The sequence below is a fragment of the Peromyscus maniculatus genome, chromosome 18 (genome assembly GCF_049852395.1).
Source record: "Peromyscus maniculatus bairdii isolate BWxNUB_F1_BW_parent chromosome 18, HU_Pman_BW_mat_3.1, whole genome shotgun sequence".
Classification (NCBI taxonomy): domain Eukaryota; kingdom Metazoa; phylum Chordata; class Mammalia; order Rodentia; family Cricetidae; genus Peromyscus; species Peromyscus maniculatus.
Genome location: NC_134869.1, coordinates 45,290,712 through 45,314,713, shown reverse-complemented (window position 1 = coordinate 45,314,713; position 24,002 = coordinate 45,290,712). Strand labels below are relative to the sequence as shown.

Here is a 24,002-nt window from a genome sequence, read left to right as displayed (position 1 = left end):
ATGCAACAACATTTCAAGACGGAAGGGTAGCATGACCCAAGACATGATGTAGGGGATAGAATGAGGATGAACGAAGTACAGAAACCTTACAGTTCTGATGACAGCAAAAGCTGAGCCTGGGAAAGCTGCTTCCAATTACATCCTTTGGGGATAGAGGTAGAGGGAATTGCTGATATTATTATTACGACTTATCTGTGGGGGTTGGGGGGGTGGGGGTGGGGCTCTGCTGCAAGAGGCAGAGTATCTCACAGCATGTATATTTTGGATGTATAACTGTCTCATCTAAAAATAAAAGTGATTGTGAGAACAAAGGCTGAGCAAGGAGATCTTTCAAATGTCTAATGTGACACCCGTGAAGGATATGTAGAAACAGTAGGAAAGAAAGGGGGGAGGGGGAAAGAGGGAGGAGGGAGACAGGTTAAGGGACCTCAAAGTGGGAGGTGACATTAGTATAGCGTAGGGAGCTGTCCAGCAGAGGTGTGTGCATGTCTACAAAGGCCCAGCGTTCCGGTTGTTTCTACACGCACCGCAAATGCAGTGTTGAGAACTGAATCTAGGACTTCAAGCATGCTAAGCAATCTACACACTCAACTACATCCCTAGCCCAACCCAATTGCTTGGACCTTTAAGAGAGGGCCTCTTGGTAAGAGGTCCTTAGGCTATCTGAGGATACAGAATCCCAGCCCCTCTCTGGGATGCGCCCCTTTGCTCTTTTAAACATGCCCACGACAATGCGCCTCACCGAATAGAAACCAGTGCCTGCCATGTCACAGATATGTGAACCTTTGAGACTGTGAGTTAAATGAGCACATTTTATTTCTAAGTTACCCCGTCTCAGAGAGCTTGGGAGTACGAGTCTGAACCAATACACAATTGTGCCAGGTAACAGCTTTAAATGGAATCTAATTAAGAATATAGTTTTGCATTATAATTAGTGATGAAATCAGCAAGCATTTGAAATAGCTTTCATTAGAATACCAATGATTTATATAAATCTTTATCTAAACAAACATTCCGCTTGTATCTGTTCATACAAAATACTTTTGATTGAAAGCTGTTGTATTTATGACAACTATTGCCAAATATGAATAACTGATTTCTGTAATTAAACTACAGGAATACTACCATCAGAAGTACCCATAAACTGCATAATACCTTTAACAGAAAAGAAAACTGAAGAAAAAAATAAATTTCCCTTAGCACAGTGTAGCTGCCACTCAGGAACTTTGGGGATTTTCAGAAGCTCCTTTGGGATTTCCATGAATATTAATGAAAATGCTTGCAATAGTCTTATTATTTGGTCAGGAAAATTATTTACAAAATATGTGCATCATTTATCAGCCCTGGTATATATGAACATATTGGAAATGTCTCTGGCGAACCCAAGTATAAATTACTCCAGCCCTACCTGGACCAGTTTTATTATTGCTAAGCTCAGTGTTTAATTTGTAATTAATTATTTCCATTTTTTATAGTGCTAGGGGCAGAACCCTGGGCTGTTTACAGTCTAAGATACATTCCCTGGCTCCTTTTTTAATATTTTTTGTTTTTTCAGTTCATGCACATAACAGTCCCATGTATTTGCTGGATGTCAAATATGGGCGGGGCTATTAATATTGACTCTTCTACAAGTTTGTCTATGGCAAGCTGCGCCATCATATGGTAGATGTAAAGCACCGAATCTTCCAAACAGGTAGACTGGCTTTCTGAGTCCAACACTAAGTGACCAAGTAAGAAAAATAAAACTTTCTCTGAAATTCTTTTCAATGTTGTTACTCATTAAGGACCACTATACAATCATTTCCCAGTGCTTCTCCTGACACACCGATGCAAATATGCTTCTTTTAATTACTATAAAAGTGTTTCATGTAGCCCAGGATGGCCTCCATATAGTTATGAAATTGATACTGGCCCTGCACCTCCTGATCATTCTGCTTCTACCTCCCAAAATCTAGAATAATGGATAAGCATACCTGGCTGATCTAGTTTTGAGAAAGTCTGCCACAAAGTATACAAAAAAAAAAAAAAATCAGTGTGTTCAATGTTTAATTATGTACCACCAATGTGTCGTCAAGCTGGGGTTTCCAATCAGTTAAGATAAATAAGCCAGTGAAGCTGGAAATGACCTGTTCAGCCCTCAGGCTAGTATTATCATTAATATCATTAATATCATCCAACTACCATGCCTTAAATTATTTCTATGCATAGGTTAGTTCTAAATACTATTCCATTTAGTCTTTCTAATCTATATGAATTTTGTTCTTAACTTCTTTTTTTACGAAGAAGGAACCAAGATTTGAAGAGGTTTGGCAACTAGTCCTAACTGGCTAAAGACAGAGCCAAAAAAAAAAAAATCATAATATAGACCGGCTAGTCTTCAGAGCCGCTGCCTTGACCTCTGCTATGTCCCATCCATATGGCTTCCCAGATCAGTCAGATATGCTCTCTGTTCTCAAGACCAAGAAGCCCAGAAACACGGGTAGAATGCTTTCCAGAATAAACAGAACTTAAGATAAAAAGGGACTGTCTGGCTGAAGAGACTGCCAGGTCAATATCAAGCGAGTCCTGATGATGTCATCAGGTCATGGGAACAGGAGGGGCCTTCGCCACTGAAATCCGTTAAAGGACAGGGTAGGAAGGGAGACAAAGGCAGCCAAGGGGCGTCCTTTGCACTTGCGGCAGTCCATTCTGTTTCTCAGGCACCATTTATGTCATCTCACATTCAGTATCCTCTTTGGCATTAGAAAAATATCATAGAAGTTCAACTCTCACATGACCTAGGACAAAAGCCAATTGCTTGGTCTGAAGAGCCATTCAAACTCAGTCCCTAAAGGAGCCTTTTGTGTGTGCTGACTCTATCTTGTCTACTTTGAGGGGGTTGCCCTCTGATATTAGGGGCTTTGTGCTCCTTTTGCTAACCCACCATCCAGGAGACAGCAATGTTTCTACTTCACACAAACAAGTCTCACGAACTAGATGCCTCAAACACATCCCTGTGGTACTTCCTGCCTGACTTAGAGCTAGAGACAGAAGATGTCTGTGTGCTCTTTGTTGCTTTTCTTCTTCTTCTTCTTCTTCTTCTTCTTCTTCTTCTTCTTCTTCTTCTTCTTCTTCTTCTTCTTCTCCTCCTCCTCCTCCTCCTCCTCCTCCTCCTCCTCCTCCTCCTCCTCCTCCTCCTCCTTCTTCTCTGTTGTATCTGCTTCTGTTGCTCTTGACTTCATTCCTCCTATAATCTGCTTTTCAGCAGTACCATGTGCCAGGCACTGCAGAGCACAACAAAGAGGCCTTTTGCCCTTGATCAATGTCATACAAGGCAGACTCTGTATTCCACAGATCTTGGGATCAGGCAACCTGTTTATCCAAGCTGGCTCTGTCACCGAGGAGTTGCTATGGCTTGAATCTCCTTGGTCCCCACCAAACACACATGTAGAGCCTTGAACTACTTGGAAAATGGTGTTGTGCTGAGAGGTGCTGAAGACTTGAGAAAGCAGTTTGGACTCCGTGGGTATCACTCCTAGAGGTATAATGCTTCTCATGATCAGTCAGGTCAAGTGGGACTGAGTTAGTTACCAGGACAGCAGTTTGTGGAAACTTAAGACCACCCAACATGTTTGGCCACTTTTGTTTGTCTCTGTTCACCCTACTACACTAATATATTATCATTGTCCAGGGGACACTAAGAAGATGCCAGTACCATGATATTTGGGTTTTTCTAGCCATCCATATCATGAGGCAAATTAACCTCTTTTTTACAAATTTGTTATGCAGCGTCAGATATTTTGTTAGAACAACAAAAAAACAGACTATGTTGATAGAGTAAGCCCTGTAACTGTGCCTAAACAATTCTGTAGATATAAGTATAGACAAATCCACCCTGTAGGGCTCATAGATGCTGACAGAAAACAGCAGCAGCATGCCTGAAGATAGCATTCTAAAGACGCTAAGGATACTACAGTGGCATGAACCGCATGGCGACCATTGCTGCTTGACCAAGTCCCAGCAATTCGACTTTGCGGATCACAGTTCTCCAGCACTCTCTTACTTTCATTATTAATGATTTCTCACCATTATGCCTTTTCCTTTGGGAAAATTTGTGTGGACTTTGAAGGATAAAAGTGTGTACAATGGTAGCCTGGATAACAAAATAATTCTTTGAAAAATAATCCCAGCCACCATGGAAACAATCTTGGTATCTGACTCTATATTTAGTTTCCCTCTGTCACACAAATATCTCTGAAGTATTTGGTGAATGAGAACAGTATCAAAAGATACATCTAGAGGGCACCCTTTTCAGGAGCATTTTTTTAAGTCCTTCTACCTTCCATACCTGTAGGAAAGATGAAAGCCTAAATTTCAGGGCAGATGCTATAAAAGAAACATGCATGTCTGGGAGCAAACCGGAATTGATGGGAGAGCGCACTAATTTGTGTATAAAAAACTGTTCTGCAGGTCATGTCAGAGAAGAGTGTGATTGACTGAAAACCCTGTTCCTGGGCAGGAGGACCATGTGGAGTCTCCCTAGGCTACACAGAGAATCCAAGGCCACTCTGGCTCATTTGGCAAGAGTCTGCTTCAAAATAAAAGTGAAATTTAAAAAAAAAAAATGGGTAAGGACATTGCCCAATGATAGAGCCCTGGGTTCAATCCTCTACTGCTCCCCAACAAAAATTCAGATTGCTAGCCACTACTTTAAAAACAAACAAACAACCAAAAAAAAAAAAAAAACCGAGGAGGAAAGAGCAGTGTGCAACTACAAAGTATTACTATGAACATCTCTGAGCTGTGGCAGTGCACACATCACGTCCTTCCCTGTCACTGGGGTCATTCAGGTACCCTCTCATTTAGACAGACTTCGGTGCACGGAGAAATTGGAGTTAGGATCATCTCACTGCCCTCCCGGGACTTACCTAATGTTCAACTCTCATCTTCCTTCAGCTGCCCACACCCGGCTTTGATTCTCCTGCCACCTTCTTAAAATGCACACCTTTGTGGTTGGGGTCACAGGTGGGGGACATGCAATCGAACCTAGGCAGGCCTTGAAAGGCTTCCTGTCTGAGCTGACTGGGTTCAGCCTCGAAGCCTAGAGTGCCAGCATAAAAAGGCCTTGGTGCCCACGATTTCCTCTTGCCAGGGCTTTTTAGGGTCATGTTCGTCATTCCCTGCTATTTTTATACCTTCGCTGCATTTCCTTTTAGTTTGAGGACGGAGGAGGACATGGACTATTAGCTTTTGAAATGCTACTAGACAGCCCTCATTCAAGGTGGCCTGCTCTTACTTCTCCGCCAAAGTGAGTTAAAGAAACACTTGCAGAGAAATTGGTGTGTGTGTGTGTGTGTGTGTGTGTGTGTGTGTGTGTGTGTGACACCATTTCCCCAAGTATAACCAGAGCAGTCTAACCAGAAAAGAGAGAGTCCTAGAACACTACCGCCCCTCCCAGAACAATCTGCAGCCCCCTTAGCTAGCAGAAGTAGAAAAGGATGGAGAGGCAAGCTGGGATGCAGCATCATCCTCGGAGGCTCACAGCCACCTGTGTGCTACCTGGCCAAGCTTGGCACCTCCAACGTGGTGAAGTGGCCTAGGAAGCCCAGAGGACGCCAGGGTGGCGCAGGCCCTTCTCAGGCATCTGAAAGACAGCACAACCTTAGGGCCAGACCACAAGCCTCACCTGCCAGCGGGCCTCTCACTAGGCGGATTCCTGGGGACCAAAACAGAACACCTTCCCTTCTTCCCAGGCTCCCATCTTCTGCTGAAAGAGCAGCCATTCCCTCCGCGCACGTTCCCCACCCATCCACACCCACTGCAAGGACACCGCCCGGGATGCTGTGGATCCTGGGAAGATGCTGGGAGCAGCGAGCGAGGGGGCACTCGCCCTGCGGGACCCGCCCAATGTCCTGCCGTGCCCGATGCAGGGCGGCATGGCATGGGATGGGGGGGAGCAGCACCGGCAGCTGGTAGCATGAACCCCGCGACCTCTGGATCCCCGGACCGACCTCGGGGACTCCACAGCTCCCGGCTGGCCGAGCCCGCGCCCGCTCAGCTTCGGGGATTTTTGTCTATATAAGGGCTCACGGCACACGGTGCGCGCACGGGCTGGCAGCCGGGGCTGCGGGTGCTCTGCACCGGGCGTGCGGTCGCTGGGTAGCCGCGCTCGCCCTCCTCCCGCCTCCTCCCGTCCTCCCCCTCGTCCTCCCTGGGAGCACCGCCTTTACCTGGTTCTGGCACCCCGGTGCGCGCACCGCCCGCCGCTCTCTCCCGGGTCGCCCCCGCCCCCGCCCCGGCTGCAGCCGCCTCGCCGGCCTCGCTGTCACCCGCGGAATGGAATTATTTATTTATTTATGTCCCCTGACGTGGCCTCGCCCGCCGAGGCCTGGGGGAGGGAGGGGGAGGTTGCGGGAGCAGAGGCGGGGTGGGGCGCCTGGGTGCGGTGCAGGGGAGTTGCCGGGGGGGGGTGCGGTGAGGACGCGGGAGGAGGGCGCGGGCTGGGGGCGCAGGGAAGGGAGGCGCACTGAGCATGCTCCTGAGGGCGCCGCGGTTGGCGCCTATCAGCTCGGGCGCTGTGGCTCCCGGCGGCGCTCCACTTCGGATTTTCGTTCTGACCGGGAGCGATCGGGGGTTGGCTGGGCAGCCCGGACTTGCTCGCTCCCAACCCCGGCGCTTTGGCGCCCAACCTGAGGAGAGGCAGGTGTGTGAGGCGGCTCGAGAGACCTCGGCTGTTATGCAATCTCTAGATAAGGATGCGGAGAGGAGCCTGCAGCATGCAGAGGAAAGAGCAAGTCCTCCTTATGAGCTGGGGGCAGGAAAGGGCGCGTGACTCATCCGCCCATGCCTTCCTTGGTTCATTCATTCAGTTAAGGATTTCTGCGCAGAATGAGTGCTGGCCCTGGTTGAGGATGGAGGTTGAGATTATGGTCAGAGCCAAATCCCTCCAAGGAAAAGACAAAAGGGGAACAGAAAACAGCACAATTAGACACTGAAAGTATGAGAGTTGCTGGGGAGGGGGGGCGGGGCTGTCAATCGTAACTAATCCCCCCCCCTTTTTGTAGCTAACATTTAAGTTTTCAAGACAAAGAATAACGCTAAGGATAATGATGGTAATCCCCACAGATGTTGGTTTGGTTTCTTCCCCTAACATGCCCTTCTTAGGGGAAGTTAAAAAGAGGAAACGGAAGGGTTAGACAACTCCCAAGACTGGCTTTCTTTAGTATCTTTAAGTGGACTCTCAGCTTGGAGAAAAACTGTGTGGAAGAATAAGTGCTTGAATATAAGAACCTGGTCGAAGTTTTCAACCCACTTAACCAGCCTTTTCCTTTCCTAATTCCGTGATGGAGTACTCCATAAGACGCAGTCTACAATTACTCACGTTATTATACACATGTGGAGATAGACACAGTGAAGTGGTACCACTTGGAGACATTCAGGACATCCTGCTTTGCCCCAGCCAGTCAGTCTGTAGGCAAGGGCAGAACTTGGGTTTCTGCAGTGACAAAAGAGGATTGTTGTTTCCAAAAGATTTAAGTCAGACAGTGTAGAAAGTGATCAGAAGAGCATTTGAGGGGATTAAGCGGTGGATGTCCATGTCCCCAACGTGCCAGCCAAAAAGTTCAGTGGCTGAAAAGATGTGTGCCACCAAGTCCGGAGACCTGAGTTCAATCCTCAGAATCTACATGACAGAGAGGAATTACTCTTTCAAGCTGTCCTCTGACCTCCACACCCCTAGCAAGCATGTACATGTACACACATGCACACACAAACACAATACACACAAAATAATAACAAATGTTAAACGTTTTTAGGAAAGTTAATAAATCCAAAACTAAAAGTTATGGCAGAACATTCTAGAAGCAACCAGTTTTCTCCGGGGGTTTGGGGGGAATGGGGGGGGACTCAGCCTAGATAGATATTTGTAGGAGATAACACTTGAATGTCTAACAAAGACTATAAATATCTTTATTTCATTGCCAAGAAAGAGTGATAAACATTTAAGAGAAACAAGATAAAGACAAAGCAAGGTCATGTTCTTGGGTATTTTTTATTAAGATTTTGTGTGCGTGTGTGCTCATCCATCACTTTTATTTCTTTTTCTAAGAAAAGGAAGCACAAGGAAACATACAGTTCTTGAGTTCAATCTGTTCTCCTTTCCTTCTCTTGTGTGTTTTATATCTTTTTTTTTTTTTGTCAGTCTCTTGTCTTACTTCACCCATTGCCAAATCGGCAGACATCAACACTCAACATTTTAGAACCATAGCGTGTTTTTGCTGTAGGTGCCGTTTTTCTAGTATTTAAATCTCTAAATCCAGCTGGGCCTGGTGGTGTGGCTGAGGCAGGAAGACTGGAGCATCAAGGCTACCCAGTGAGTTCAGGGTCATCTTGGGCTATTGAGTGAGCTAATGGATCCAAACTGTGGTTCTCAACCTTCCTAATGCTGAGACCCTTTAGTACAGTTTCTCATGTTGTGTGACCCGGACCATAACATTGTTTCGTTGCTACTCTGTAACTGTAATTTTGCTACTGTTATAAATTGCAATGTAAATATCTGATATGAAGGATATCTGATAGGCAACCCCCAAAGGAGTCGCCACCCACAGGTTGAAAACTACTGCTCCCAAATAAAAAGTTTTTTTGTTTTTTTTTTTTCTTTAAGGCCGAGAGTGTGTCCTAACAGTATGAAGCGTGCCTAGTGCAATATCCTATGCTTAATTCCAAGGACCACACACACACACACAAAGAATAACGCCCAAACTCTGAATCTAATTGTCTTGCCTCCCTCCAGTTATGTTTGGGAATTCTTTTCTGAATCACCTGGTTGCTATTGCCAGGCACGGTATATAAATATTTGTTTGGATTACAAAGGAATCTGAAAGTAGAATGCACTAAAAGCAAGTTCAGTTAATTAGTGCATATAATCCTGTGATTTGTTATTAATATTATTCAGAGCTTAAGGAGAAAATGTAATTCCGTGAAAAGAGAATTCCTATGAAGAGAATCCAGAACACAGGCGTAAGCATGTCCCCGACATTTTTTTTTCTTAACCTGAAATAACAATGGGAAAAACAGGCAAAAAGACAAACACACAAAAAAAAGCTATCTGCGACTCTAGCAGCTCATGTCCCACAAATAAACAAACTAGTGAATTCATACACTGCGCAGACTTAGGAAACCCGAGTGTCTACACCCACAGCTGCCCACTTCGGGCTCAGGTCCTTTGCCTCCATCCTCATCCTCAGCCAGCCCTTAAACTTCTTATGTTTTTCTCTCTTTTCACATCCCCCCACCTTTTGTCCATGTGTAGCTTGTATCTGTTTCCTCCTTCCGGGCACAGCCGATAGGTCATCACCTCAGTAGCCTCCCCTGGATTCTACAGCGATCTGTCCCTCTCTAAGCTCTTCCACGGACCACGGTGTACACCATTTTCCTTCCAACCCAAGGTACACCTGCACACCTTGGGAGCTTTTAAAATATCTCTCACCGTGATCGACAAGGCTGCTTGAAAAAAAGAAAGACATCATTTTCATTCATTTTTTGGACATCTTCTAGCACTCTTCACAAAGTCTGCCAGATCAAAAGATAATCAATTGTACCTGCTAGTGGGAAAAAGCAGCAAAGGCCCTGTGAGGACTGCAAGCAGGCAAATAGGAGAAAGCTCTTGGTAATAACCCCAGGAGCCATGGTCTGACTTCCTTTGCAATTATATTGGGGACATCTGATTGGGTCTCAATAAAGTTCATGTTTAAAGATAAACCTCAAGGTCCTCCTCTCCTGGTTGATCCCATTGAAAACTAGTTCAAGTGGCCTGTAACCTCAGGGTAAAGGGAGTCCAGTTCCAGCATGCTACTCCACCCCCGTCTTTCCCACCCTACCAGGTTTCCAACAGACAAGCAGCAGCAAAATCTGGAGTCCCTAAACATTATGACAAGTTTGGTCTTTGTGTCTGCATGTGACCCTCTGTGATTTCAGGCCTGGTTCATCATGAGAACATAACCCATCTTAATATAAACACTGTAGGATATTGTTTGATAAGCTTTTAAGTTACATTGGCAAAAGCCCAGTGCAAGATTAAATTTACAGCATTGTTCCAGTGTGTCCTTCAAGAAGCTGTAGTAACACTCTCATGATCCCAAAATCCATCTAATAATCTCTCTACAGCAAGGCACTGAGAGCAAGTAGATGCATAAGTCATGCTACAGATTGATTTTTAACTAAGGACAAAAGATCAAGTTACCAATACCCTCCTTGACCAGAGTAAAAAAAAAAAAAACAGTATGCACCTGGGGGCATACTGTGACTAGGGTTATAGCTGACTCACAGCCCTGAGTGGGACTTCTGTGGCCTGGCCACATGGAATGTACAAAATGTAAAAGGCATTTCTTCCCTCCTTGTTGCATGTTTAGAGTGCGTTCTCATAAGGTCACATGGAAAAAGTCTTCTGTGGAAGCCTCTCATGAAGTTTTGAAGAACACATGTCTCATCCATCCCATGTGGTCAATAAGGTGACCATAGTGTTACAGGATCTGTTGTAGAAGAAAAATGACTCTCAGTGCCCCATCTCGATGTTCTTTCAAGAGATTCAGCATCACACTTCTTTTCTGGGCCAGCAGAGATGGGTCAGCCCTTAAGAGCACATACTTTTCTTTCAGAGAAAAAGAGTTCTGATACCAGCACCCAGGTTGGATGACTCACTGCATCTCCAGGGAATCTGATGTCTGATGACCTCTTCTGGTCTCTTCTGGTCTCTGTAGGTACCTGTACTCACATGCACACACACACACACACACACACACACACACACACACACACACATGAGAGAGAGAGAGAGAGAGACAGAGAGAGACAGAGAGACAGAGAGACAGAGAGAGACAGAGACAGAGAGACAGAGACAGAGACAGAGAATTTTAAAAGATTAAATAATATAAAAACACCTATCAGTTGGCGTTTTCCTAACTTTACACTATAATTATTTCATTTTTAAACTAAGCTGAATGGATTCCAAGGATCTAGTAGATGTTTTCATCTAAATATTCTGGTTATTCTGAAGGCATACAAGATTGGAAACTTGAAGTTTTATCATAGGTGCATACAGAGAGGTAGAGATTGCAGAAATGCCACCTATTGTAATTTAGTATTTAGTGAGTTGTGTGGTATGCTCCATAGTGACCAAATATGGCTCTAAAGAACCAAGAAGTTAGTGCCTGTTAAAGTTTGAATACAGAATGTCCCCATACCCCACCCACCCACTCCCCACTCCTCACTCCCCCATAGTCCAATCTCTCTTATCCTTGGTCCTACAGCTGCTCGGACCCAAGTAAACATACAGAGGCTATATTGTTTACAAATTGTATGGCGGGAGGCAAGCTTCTTGCTAGCTAGCTTTTTCATCTTAAATTAACCCATTTTTATTAATCTGTGTTTTGCCATGTGGTCTGTGGCTTACCAGTACTTTCAGATCCTATTTCTACTAGTGGTGGCTGGCAGCGTCTCTCCTGCCTCTGCCTTTCTTCTTCCTGTCTTTCTTTGATTTCCTACCTGGCTATAACCTGACTCATCATAGGCCAGAGCAGCTTCTTTATTAACCAATCATAGGAACACATATTCACAGCACACAGAAAGACATCGCACAGCACTAGCTGGTGGTACTCTTTTGGAAAGTTTGGAACCTATAGGAAGAAATGTGCCAGAAAGAAGAGCCCAGCTTCTGCTTCCCACACAGACCCGCTGCTTTCTGGCTGCCAACATGCCATAACCCTCCAAAAGACACCCCTCCTATCATGCCCCCCCACCATAATAGATTGGATCCTCTCACACTGCAAGACAAAGTAAATCTCCCTTCCCTTAAGTCAGTGGTTTTTAACCTTCCTAACACTGTGACCTTTTGATATAATTCCTCATGTTGTGGTGACCCACAACCATAAAATTATTTTCATTGCTACTTCATAACTATAATTTTGCTACTGTTATGATTCATAATGTAAATATCTGTGTTTTCTGATGGTCTTAGATGACCCTGTGAAACAGTTATTCAACCCTCAAAGGGGTTTTGACCCTCAGGTGGAGAACCAAGGGCTTAGTGCCTTTTTCTGTGCATGTAAATCAAAGAAGAGTCATCTAACCTTTCAGGGTCACAGGATTTACATGAAAACCTTAATAGGTAGCTTCACTTTCCAAAATTCTATGACATTATTAAGCATTTCAGGGCTACAAAGTATAAAATTTATGCACAATCTTAAAAAATGAAAAATATTAATGTAGCAAGTTATTATTTGAAACCCCCAAATTCACTTCCAAAAATAGGAAATTTTACAAAAATAGGCTTGTTGTTCAGATTTTGGAGAACAATGTAAAAACAAGGTATTTCACAATATGTCACCATAGATTTGCCTGCTCAGTCCTTGTAAAACTTGTCATGTCTTCAGAATGCCCGTGAGCAGGGGTTAGTCACTGTTTGCTTTCACATAATAACTCAAGGTCATAGGAGACCTTCACATAAAATTCTCTCAGCTGGGAATTTCCCAGTAAGATGGATTTTCAGTGCAATTGCAAGGTTTATTTCTCTAAAATTAAGGCAGATTGTTCTTCTATTGTCCACTGGTTTTCTACTTCCCACCTACCAGGAATTGTTACGCTGTTTCAATACAGATTGTGTGCCAGTTTCTTAATGCTATTTAACTTTTTTCATAGTTTCGTGATTATGATCTTGTCATTCTGCAGTTATCAGTAATCTATTCAAGTCTATTGTACCCTGTGAAGTGTATTTTCAGAGTCGTTTGTCTATGCCCCTGCTTTTTAACACTGTGAACTGGATTGAAGTATAATAAGTAGTATTAGTCATCACTTGTGTTATACACTTTCTGCTTATTTTTTTCCTTAGTTTATCAGGAGTTCATTTGCCAGTGCAGACCTAGAATCACAAGATCCACAGCAATTTAGAATGTTTATCTTAATTATTTCACTTGTTCATTGCATATACGTTAGTGCTGATTATATTAAAGGGTCTGCAATAATTTTTCAGTTATTAATTGTGATGACCTTAAGTAGATCATACATTAGGTCCTGAACCTTCACAGTGTGTATGGTGCAGATGCTAAAACACTTACCAAATAAGTATGTCTACTGACACATGGAAGTAAAACCTTGAGACATGAGGTTTGTATAGTAATATTTTTATGTTTTTAATAAAATTGAAATAAATTATCTTAATTATATAATTGAAAGGTTATTTATTGCTCTATCTTAGATCTTAGACCTGTGTGTTAATTGCTTTCTTTGTCTATAGCCTGTGATGCCATTGAGGGGTGGTGGAATGCTTTGGAGGTAGCCCCTAATGGATATAATGGAAACTGCAGGTCAATCAAGGCATGTTACTGAAGGTGGTATCAGAATCAAGGCCCTGCTTGTCTCTCTCTTTCTCCCATGACTGGCCATGAAGCAAGCAATTATGCTCCACCATGTACCACAGTCCCCAAATCAACTGGGCCAAACCACCATGGACTGTAAACTTCCAAAGAGTGAACCTCTGTTTCAGTACATTATTTAGGGTGCTTAGTTACAGTCATAAAAGGCTACCTAGCAATGCTATCTAGAGACCTGAAAATATGTTTCAAACAGATGTGGAAATCTTTCCATGGTAGCCTTCAAGTTATTGGGCTTTGCCTATGAAGCTAAAGAGTCAAGGGAAAGTGTAGGTTTTTGCGGTTTGTTTTTGTTTTTATTTTGTTTTGTCTTTTGCCAATATTGCAAGTTTAGTTTACACAAACTTTACCAAAGTATAATTCAAATACATTAACCTCTATGTATGTAACATTTTGATTTATTTGGGCAATTTTACACACTCATGGAACTAGCACTTGAAAATACCCAAGCATTCTCATAAGTCTAGAACGTGCTGTGCCCTCCTTGAATTCTCTTTAACTCTTTCTCCTAACTCAGAAGACTGTTGGACTGGGACTAATTGAGTTTTTCCACATATGATGTTATATAATTGGATTGATACACATTTTTTTTGTCCACAGACTCTGGTTTTCCATGTAGGTACAGATATGAGTCAGTAGCTTAAACATTTTTTTTGGTAAGAAGTATTCTATGGTATGAAAATTCCTAAGATTGTGTAAATATAGTGTAAATATAAATAATTCTGTAGACATGTATTATTGACTTTTATAATGTACAAAATAAAATTAATGTATTTTACTATGTTAAAATAATAAGATTTCTGAAATGATTATTTTAGTAGGCACCTGAACATGTATTTAGGTCTAGATGTATACTACTAATACACAGCTTGGGCAAGACCACAAAAATGATTTTACATTCTTCATAAGTGATACAAGATACTTTAGTAACTGAGAAATGTCAGCCAGGCCGGGCGTGGTGGCGCACGCCTTTAATCCCAGCACTCGGGAGGCAGAGCCAGGCGGATCTTTGTGAGTTCGAGGCCAGCCTGGGCTACCAAGTGAGCTCCAGGAAAGGCGCAAAGCTACACAGAGAAACCCTGTCTCGAAAACCCAAAAAAAAAAAACAAAAAAAAAAAAAAAAAAAAAAAAAAAAAAAAAAAAAGAAATGTCAGCCAGATAATGTAAATGGAATTGACTTGTAAATTATAAATCTTTTTATAGAAATAAAAGATGGTATTATTAAAAACAATATATGTACATGTTTAGGAAATAGATAATCCATCAGAAATAAAACAAGATGATGAAAGCTTTTTTCATTAATCACTTTTAATGGCCAAATTGGACAGTTGCATAATCCAGACATAATTTTCATAGAAAAATTAATCACTTCAATGTCATCTTACTTGAAATAAATCTCATATTAAGATAAGATAGATATCTTTGGTTAACCATAAGAAGACCCATTTGTCATGTAGGAGCAAGGGATTTGGCTGGGGAGCAGGATGTACAAAGAGATTCTTGTCCTCTGTCACTCAATCAAATTATGATTGTAGAATGAAACTCTGACCCTTGCCCATTCTGGAGAGAAACCCACTTCTTCCCCGCTGCAGGTGTGGGACCTTTAAAGATTATATCTCCTTTTATTTTAAGGAACGTTTTTCTCCTTCCTTTCTGCTCTCATTGCTAATTTTATAAAATAAAATAAAAAAGTAGTAAAACCAACAACAATCTTATGGTGCTTATTGATCTTGCTTGCAAAATAAAAATCAATTGATTGTCCGCTCTGTGGTATATAGGGCCTTAGTCAGTGGGGAGTAGAAGAATATGGGCTAATATCATACAGGCATGTGCAACTTACAAGGACATCCATGTGTGTGTCTCAACACAAAAGCACAAACTTTCTTACAACATGATTTTTTCCAATTTCTTTTTTTTCCCCTTAACTTGACTGGATGATTCTCAAGCATAAACTTTATGAATGACAACGTCATGTCACAATGTCAAAAGTCTGGACACAAGTGAAACATCTTCAGTCATGTTTGCTACGTGGATTACAGTAGGATCATCTAAACATGATTTCTCCAAGTGATTTAGAATTATCAGAGCATGATGCCTTACTCGAAGAGGAAGTATACTGAGCCCTGTTTTCAAGAACGAGGAGGAAGTAAGCCTAGACTCAGAAATTACTCCATGACTGTCCTACAAATTCTCCTTTGTGCAAGGGAATCATAAGTCAGTATTAGTTTCCCATTATTGCTGCTCTAACAAAGGACCACAGTTGCTGGCTTATAACATCACAATTTATGAACTTAGTTTGCTGTAAGTGAGCAGTCTGGATGAGTTTGGCTGGTTTCTCTGCTCTGGGTCTCACAATCTGGAGGCAAATTTGTTGCCAAGCTTCTTCACATCCACTATCAGGATTTGTGTCCATGCTGTTATAGGGCTTAAGTCTTCTTTGGTTATGTTGTTACTTTGTTTTCTGAGACAAGTTTCTCCTGTATTGGAGGATAACCTGGGACCTGTGATTTTCCACTTCCCATTTAGGTATCGGTTCCTAAATTTTTTCATGAGCACTGTTATCACTGAGCAATGTCCCTGGCTCCTACGTGTCAGTTTCTAGTAAGTACCATTCCCTCCCAGTTGTTGGGATGATAGACTTGAGCTAACATGTCCTTATGTGGATCTGGACCTTGAACACAGGGCTTCATGCGTGCCAATCAAGCAGTCTGCCAATTGAGCTACATTGCTAACCCCTACTCCTCATTTTCTTGATTTATTTATTTATTTATTGTTGCTTTGTTTGTTTGCTTGTTTGTATTTCAAGACAGAGTCAAGGTTTCTCTGTGTAGCTTTGGCTGTCTTGGAACCTGCTCTGTAGACCAGGCTGGCCTTGAACTCACAGAGATCAGTTTGCCTCTGCTGCCCAAGTGCTGGGATTAAAGGATTAAAGTGATGTACCACCACCACCTGGCTTGAATCTCATTGAGTAGTAACAACTCAACTCTGTTAGGAGGCCAGAATTCCTTATTATGTTGCCTTCCATCTTCACAAAACAACAGACCCTTTAAAGGATGAGGATAAGGATGTGCCTTTAGAGCTAAGCTGAAAATCCTGTGAGAAGAATTCTGGGAAACACAGCTGCAAATGAAGATAGGAACTAAAATCTAAAATAAGAAACAAATAACAACAATAAAACCAAAAAGCAAACAGAAATATGTTGTCTAAAGGATGGGCTTACAGGCAGCCTCAAGATAGCAGCAACATCGCCGGGCGGTGGTGGCACATGCCTTTAATCCCAGCACTCAGGAGGCAGAGGCAGGTGGATCTCTGTGAGTTCGAGGTCAGCCTGGTCTACAGAGCGAGTTCCAGGACAGGCACCAAAACTACACAGAGAAATCCTGTCTCAGAAAAAAAAAATAGCAGCAACTTCAACTTCTGTTAAAGCAAACCGTGCCTCTAACAGCAGCTTCTTCCTTCAGTAGCTACATCAGGTGAGCAACTCACTGTGACCCAATGTAAAATACTGCAGTCAGGGGTGATTTCTGTAAAGGACATCTATTCATTTTGACTCCTTAAGGTATCCATTCATAGATTTCTTGGTGAGAACTCTTTCCTCTAAGATAGATGCCCAGATTGTAGGTATCAATTCCTAATAACTACTACATATCCAATCTTCTTTTAGGAATGTACATTAGTTCATCTCAGGAAGACTCTTGAGAAGGCACTTATATGTACAGGCTTTTGAGCTGAATTATTTACCAATGACTGTCAATGAATACAAGTATCTTCTGCACAATGTGGTGGTTCATTCATTAAAGCTATTCAGCAGTATTGGGGGAAAATGTGAGTGAAAGCATGTATTAGCATGAAAGACATGCCAGGTTGTTTACATGCATGCATAACAATGAGAGATTGGACTCCAGTGTAACAATAGAGCTGGAGAAGGATTCTGTGTGACAGGACTCTGCACTCTGGGGTTGCTCAGTAAATGAGACTGAGATAAAATTGGATATTGAAAATAACCCCTGAAAGTAGCTTCTACTCAGGTCAACCAGCCACCAACCAGTGGAGAATGTCTCAGTTAACAGCCAACATCACTCCAACAAGCAGATTCACATCCCTTTTGGGTTACAGGAAGTCACATTCCTGCTGTCAGCTTTTCCTTGGTAGCAGGCATTAGACATTAAGTTGATAAAGAGACAAAGTGAACAGATTTATTTTAAGGAGGTGAGGTGGCAAGTGTGAAACACACAGGGCATGCAGGGTAGAGAGGAAAGATGTTGCAAAGATGAGCCAGAATTCTTTCTTCCTCAAGGTTCTTGAGTTGCTGGGTGGTGGTGGTGGTGCACACCTTTAGTCCCAGCACTTGGGAGGCAGAGGCAGGTGGATTTCTGTGAATTCAAGACCAGCCTGGTCTACAGAGAGAATTCCAGGACAGCCAGGATTGTTATACAGAGAAACCTTGTCTCAGAAAAAAAAAAAAAGTCTTGAGTTAAGACAACTTAGTTTTGTCTCCGAAGATTGCCATTTAACTGTATTAAATCCCAGTCATAATTATTGAGGGTGTCTTCTTTACTCAAAGGCTACTGGTTGAAATGATTACCACTTTTACAAAAAATACCTCCACAGCAATATTCACCCTGATACATGACTATGAAATCATTTCAGCAATGCAAACATGTAGAATTTACTGTGGCATATGATGATGGAAAACACTAAAGTTCCCAGGAAGTTCATTCATAGGAAGGAATACTATCTACAAAGAAAAGACTTTGTAGATCAGTGGTTCTCCACCTCCCTAACGCTGCAACCCTTTAGCACAGTTGTTCATGTGGCAGTGACCCCCAACCATAAAATTATTTTCATTGAACTTCATAACTGTAATTTTGATACTGTTATGAATTGTGATGTAAATATCTGATATGCAGGATATCTGATACATGTCTCCTGTGAAAGGGTCATTATATCCCCTAAAGGGTCACACCCCACAGGTTGAGAGCCACTGTTGTAGATAGTTGCATTCCCTGGGAGTATCACATAGCATTTTTAACAAGGCCTTACATGGTGTGCTGGGGGAGGGGGGGCATGTATCCATGAAATATTCTCAATAGTTCTCTTTAGTGTAGGAGGAAAAGCTGTTACCGACCTTGTCTTACTGATAGCAATAAAGGTGAGAAAGTTCTAAGACAATTGTGGTAGTTTGAAAGAAAATGGCCCCCAAAGGGAATGGCACTATTAGGAGATGAGGCTTTGTTGGAGGAAATGTGTCACTGTGGGGGCAGGCTTGGAGGTATCTTTTGCTCAAGCTTCCCTTGTGTGACTATCAGTCCACTTCCTGTTTCCTGCAAGGTATAGGACTCTCAGCAAGTCCTCTAGCACCACATCTGCCTGTCTGCTGCCATGTTCCTGGTCATGATGATAATGGAGTGAACCTCTGAGACTGTAAGCAAGCCACCCCAATTAAATGTTTCCATTATAAGAGTTGCTGTGGTCATGGTGTCTCTTTACATCAACAAAAACCCTAACTAGGACACCAATATAATTCAGATAACAGTGCCTGCCGAGATTAGGATACCACAATTATTGTCATCCCCAAGCATGGTTGGGAATCAGGGAGATGATCAATTTCCCTTCTTATGCCAAAGGGAAAATTAGCAGGAAACTGAAGAGTATATTCCTAATATTGAAGCAGCAAAAGAAATTAGAGGTGGTTAATGTAAGGTAAAGAGGTGTGTGGCCATTCCCTTTGTATATGAAAATGTCATAAGGAAACCCATATATTGTGTGTCAATGGAATTTTTATAAAACTATGCAATATAAATATTATTTCTAACACTGAGAAACTCTCACCCTTTCCGCCTAGAGCCATGGTTTAGAACTGGAGCACTATTGCTACACAGGTGACTGGCTGCCAGGAGCCGTTGCAAGACCAGGACAGTTACTGTTAAGTGGTTTCACAATCTTTCCCTGAAGTTACCTATGCCCATGTGTTAGGAGAAAGGATATTCACATAGCAAATAGACTGATAGAGTGCATGAACTGACGTAGGTACCTAGAAATCCAGTGATTTGTCATTCCCCTATGTAGTCTTTGGGTATCTGGGTTCTAGACAGCAAGTGTGATACAACCAAGGTTCAGCTCAGTGAGCTGGCTTTCTCTTTTGATCACTCATTCAGTAACCATTCTTCTATGAGATTAACATGCTGATGCCTTGGGTTGCTCAGGCTGCTGTTGGAGAATATAACAGATTGTGTGCGTTAAACAATGCATACTTATTTGTGCCTGAAATGCGGAAGTAAGGTGCCCACAGGCCAGGTACTTGGTAAGAGACTAAATTGAGATGTGCCGATGACCATCTTTTGAGTTGTTTCCCCACAAAGAGCCTGGTGGCAAGCTCTATGTTTTTCTGGAGAACACGAATTCTCATGCCCTTCATGGTCCCATCTAAACTGAATTACCTTCCTATACCTTTAGTTCCAAATAAGCATGACCAGTCTGTGGTAGAGTTTCAGTTCATAGATTTTGAAAAAAATCTATGCAGTAATCCCAACTCCACAATAAAAGCAACTCCAGTGTTGAACCATTATTTTATATGTTAGGTAAGACTTCATAGTGAGAAAGGCCAAAATGAAGTCTCCAAACCCAGCTCACCCTCTTTAGACAACTTGGTAAAGCTAACCAATACCCCATGGTGATGGGGACTATGGAGAGTAAGGAGACCAGGGCCATTCTAAAGGAGGCAGGGGTAATGATCTCAGGGTAATAAGTGTCAGTTCTGGATAATAAACATCATTTTTGAGGAACTGTTATAAGCTACTACAAGCTCAGCTAAGCAATAGCCCTTGGTACTGCCGCCATGTGGAATGGAGTCAGTAGGTTGGCTCAGCCATGAGTATGCAGCTTAGAGTTGGTGCTTGGAAGAGTCGATTCTTTTCTATATCATTCAGAAGAGAATATAAGAACCAGCTGACATTCACAACTAAAGGACAAAAATAACCGTTTGGAGTTTTTCTTCAAGACTATGCTAACTTTTCAGTCCTTCTTAATTTATGGTGGATCATGAGGAAATGTATCTATCTATGTGAACGTTTCACAAAACCCCATACTGATCCAAGACATTGATCACCTTACACTACCTGGTTGGCTGAACAACCAGTGCATTTTACACTTGTACATTTTAGTTGATGCGCATTTTATATTTGACAAGCTCAGTGTAAATTTAACAGGGCCCTCTCTCTTTCTAGACTCATCTCTTACCTGAGAAGTATTCTATACCTTTTTGTAGATGAAGTCACTCATGCATATCTGCTTTTTTACTTATAATACTGTGCCCACCTTTCTAAGTAAAACATGTTCATTTTTAACATTTTTCTCAGGGTTTTTGGAGTATGACTTCCTTTGAAGATAATTCAAACATTGTAGGTGTATAGTCTTGAGTTTCGGTAAATGTGCTCATCGCCGTAACCAGTACTATGATCAGCCATCAGCTCTTTAGCTCCACCTCCAGCTTTTGGCAACTACTGATTTAGGTTTTCATGTTGTTTTGTATTTTTATAATCTCAAAAGAAAAAAAATATCTCTTGTAGTTTTGTTTCTTTCCCTTGATAAGTTATTCCATTACACAGGCATGCTCCCCATTCAGTGGCCTCCCAGCAGCCCTGGGGAAAGTCTCGGGACAGCACTAGAGGCTCTGACATTCACCTGAGGAGTTTTCCTCTGCAACTCGACATAATGTGTTCATCCAGCTCACTTGTTTCTGTGCTCCGGGACTTAACTTCTGCCATTTCCAATCAGTCAAGCTAGCTCCTTCTTTCTCAGAGGTCGCTGCTCCATGGTTCTCAATCCTCCCCCTCTTGCACTGAGTGATCACAAAGAGGCCCCGGGACTCATGAGCTCAAATGAATTTATATTTCAACTCTAGTACCTCTGAGTGAATCACCTATCTTCTCCCTATAACCGTTAGACTTCGACGGCTTACTGCTTCATTAAATTCTAAGTCCATTTAACAGGAAACACTTTCGCTACTAGAACTTGCAGGAAGAGATGGTTAAGAAGAGAAAAGGTTATTTTTAGACAACTTGAATTAATCCTAACTCAAGCCCTAATCAGGTATCCCTGAGATGATTAAAATGTCCTTCTAAATGATCCCCATGCATATAATCTTATTCCTCCCACAGCATTTCCTCCTTTGTGAAGGTATGGTATTACATTCCTTCTGGGAAGCTTTTCTGATGAAAGTGAAGGCCTACAAGCAAAGACTGAGAAACACTCCACTGTGTCTCTACATCGAATCATGATCCTATCCCCAAGGTGGGATACAGCTCAACTGGAAGACCTGTTATTTGTAACAGAAATGGAAGAAAATAGAAGACATCATTCTAAGTCAACCGATCAGGTGCCAAGTAATCCTGACTCCACTTATCGAATCTAAAAATGTTGATCTCATGGGAAGAAGAATAGTGATCATGAGGGAATAGGGTTGTTATGAAGATATTGCTCAAAAAGATTTTTAAAGACAAGGTAAAAAAAAAAAACCACACCGAGGAGGAAGAAATTCAAGGGATCTGTTATATAGAATAGTGACTATAGATAATGACAATGTATTCTTGAGGAACACAGAGACTAGATGTTATATGTTCTTACTATAGCAATGATATCTATGTGAAATGATGTGTGTTGCTTAACTAGATTTAATCATCCCATACCATGTATATGCTTCAAGACATCATGCTATACTGAAAGACCCCCGCTCCATTATGAGGACATGGGGCTTTGGGCCAATAAAATGCTACCCCCCCCCCCTATAACTTAGCCTAAGAAACGCCATTCTAATGGAATCAGAAAAACAGGAGTTCACAGCCATAGCCAGCCACCCGGCCTTGACAGAGATAGCTATGGCCAGCCTTGAGAGAGATAACTGTGGTCGGCGGCCTTGAGAGAAAGACAGTTAAGTCAAATCAGGATATTTTATGGCTGGCCCCCTGGCCTTGAGGAATAAGCAGCTGGCCTGGACAAGGCCAAATCAGCCACACACATATGACCCCAAGTTCACCCTGGCCTTCTTTAAAACAACCAATAGGGACCCTGTAACTATGCTTCTCGCTTCTGTAACCGCGCCTCTGCCCCTGGGATCCCATAAAAAGTCCCCCTTGCCCTAGGGAAGGGCGCAAGTCCTCCAAGAGACTTCGCCCCAGGTACCTGGTCTAAATAAACCCTCTTGCTTTTGCATCTGATCTGTGGTTTCGGTGTGTTCCTTGGGTTTGGGGTCTCTCCCGGAGGAAGATCTCAGCCAGGGGTCTTTCAATACATTATAAATACTGTTTTATTCATAAGTTTAAACTAGATATACAAATTTATATTGCAAAAGAAAGTGAAGGCTAAGAAGATGCCACATGTTAAAAGTGGGTATGGGGTTTAAAAGGTACCCATGTTTGTTTAAAGCAATGCCTTCTCTCATCTACTGAAACACAATGGTTCTTAGTCTGGAAAACACTTTTAAGCAAGAAATGTACATATATAATATTTGCTTTGCCATGATGACCGCTGTGTAGCCCATGAAACATTTCACAATCTAGCCTGTGTTGTATTAGCAAAGAGTGATTCTGAGCTCTCGCTCAAAGTGGGTGAGCCCCATGCCACTGTGCCTTTCCACAGTCTGAGAAAGGAGCATCACATGTGCCTTATATTGTGCCTGGAGTCAGAACATTCTTCATGAAAAGTTTCCTTATGAGAATGCAAAGAGAATAAAGCACAGAGTTGGATGAAATTATTTTCTATGATTTCTTAGCAAAGAAAACTGCTTCTATTGAGAACAATAAAACACTCATGAAATAATTAGTTCTCAGTCCCAATTGATCTTATTAGATATTTATTCTTAATATTTCTCATTTTAATTTCCTATCTTATAAATATAATTAGCCTTAATGAGGGGGTTTGAGTTATTTTTCATTGTAAAGATGGAAATACTGTAATATTATGGGTAAACTTTCAAATAAAGCTGAACTGAGGTCTTCTCTATCTGCTATTGTGTGAGAATTTATGAGTATCATTTTGTATGCATAAGAAAAATGTATCAGATCAAAATAAAACTCATCTTTATAAGTTCAGACCTGAAGTAGATGATTAACTGCATAATATATACTAAGGTAAAAACCCATGATTATAATTACACTCCAAACATGTCATCTGTGACCTTAACGAGATGTGGCTACTTCATGCTTTCCAGCAGATACATTCACATGTAATCTCAGTGACTAAATCAAACATTTACAAATACTTATAAACAGTTCATTATGCTCAGCCAGTAATAGAAACAATAGACACCCAAGTATATATCAGGACATATGTTAAAATCAATCTTCATAATAAACACGAAGAGATGTTCTTCCATTTTTCATGAGAAGAGACTGAGGCAGGTGGGTTCCACCACATAAGCAAGTCAGTAGTCCTGAGTCCACTCAACTTTGATTTCAGGATGTGCGGTGGTACCAAATCTGCTGGGGTGGGGGTGGGGATGCACTTTCTTAGGTTGTAGGTCCAGAGAGGAGTGAGAGAAGCTGTCTACGCTTGAAAAGACTTTGCAAAGTGGGCATGGTCAAGTTAGAACCGTCACATAGA

The 24,002-nt window shown here is 42.1% G+C and overlaps 1 protein-coding gene across 5 annotated transcripts in view; it reads right to left on the bottom strand.

The window, feature by feature from the left end:
• Positions 1 to 6,271, bottom strand: part of Slc16a7 (solute carrier family 16 member 7) — a 162,524-nt gene extending 156,253 nt beyond the window's left edge. The window contains exon 1 of one of the 5 annotated variants that reach the window (XM_076554148.1): positions 6,210 to 6,271. The gene's annotated coding sequence lies outside the window, so the exon portion shown is untranslated. Of the gene's footprint in view, positions 1 to 5,665; positions 6,154 to 6,209 lie in introns of those variants that run through there. The other 4 variants (XM_076554145.1, XM_015992221.3, XM_076554144.1 and 1 more) reach the window with 4 other exon arrangements.
• Between the last annotated feature and the right edge of the window lie 17,731 nt (positions 6,272 to 24,002).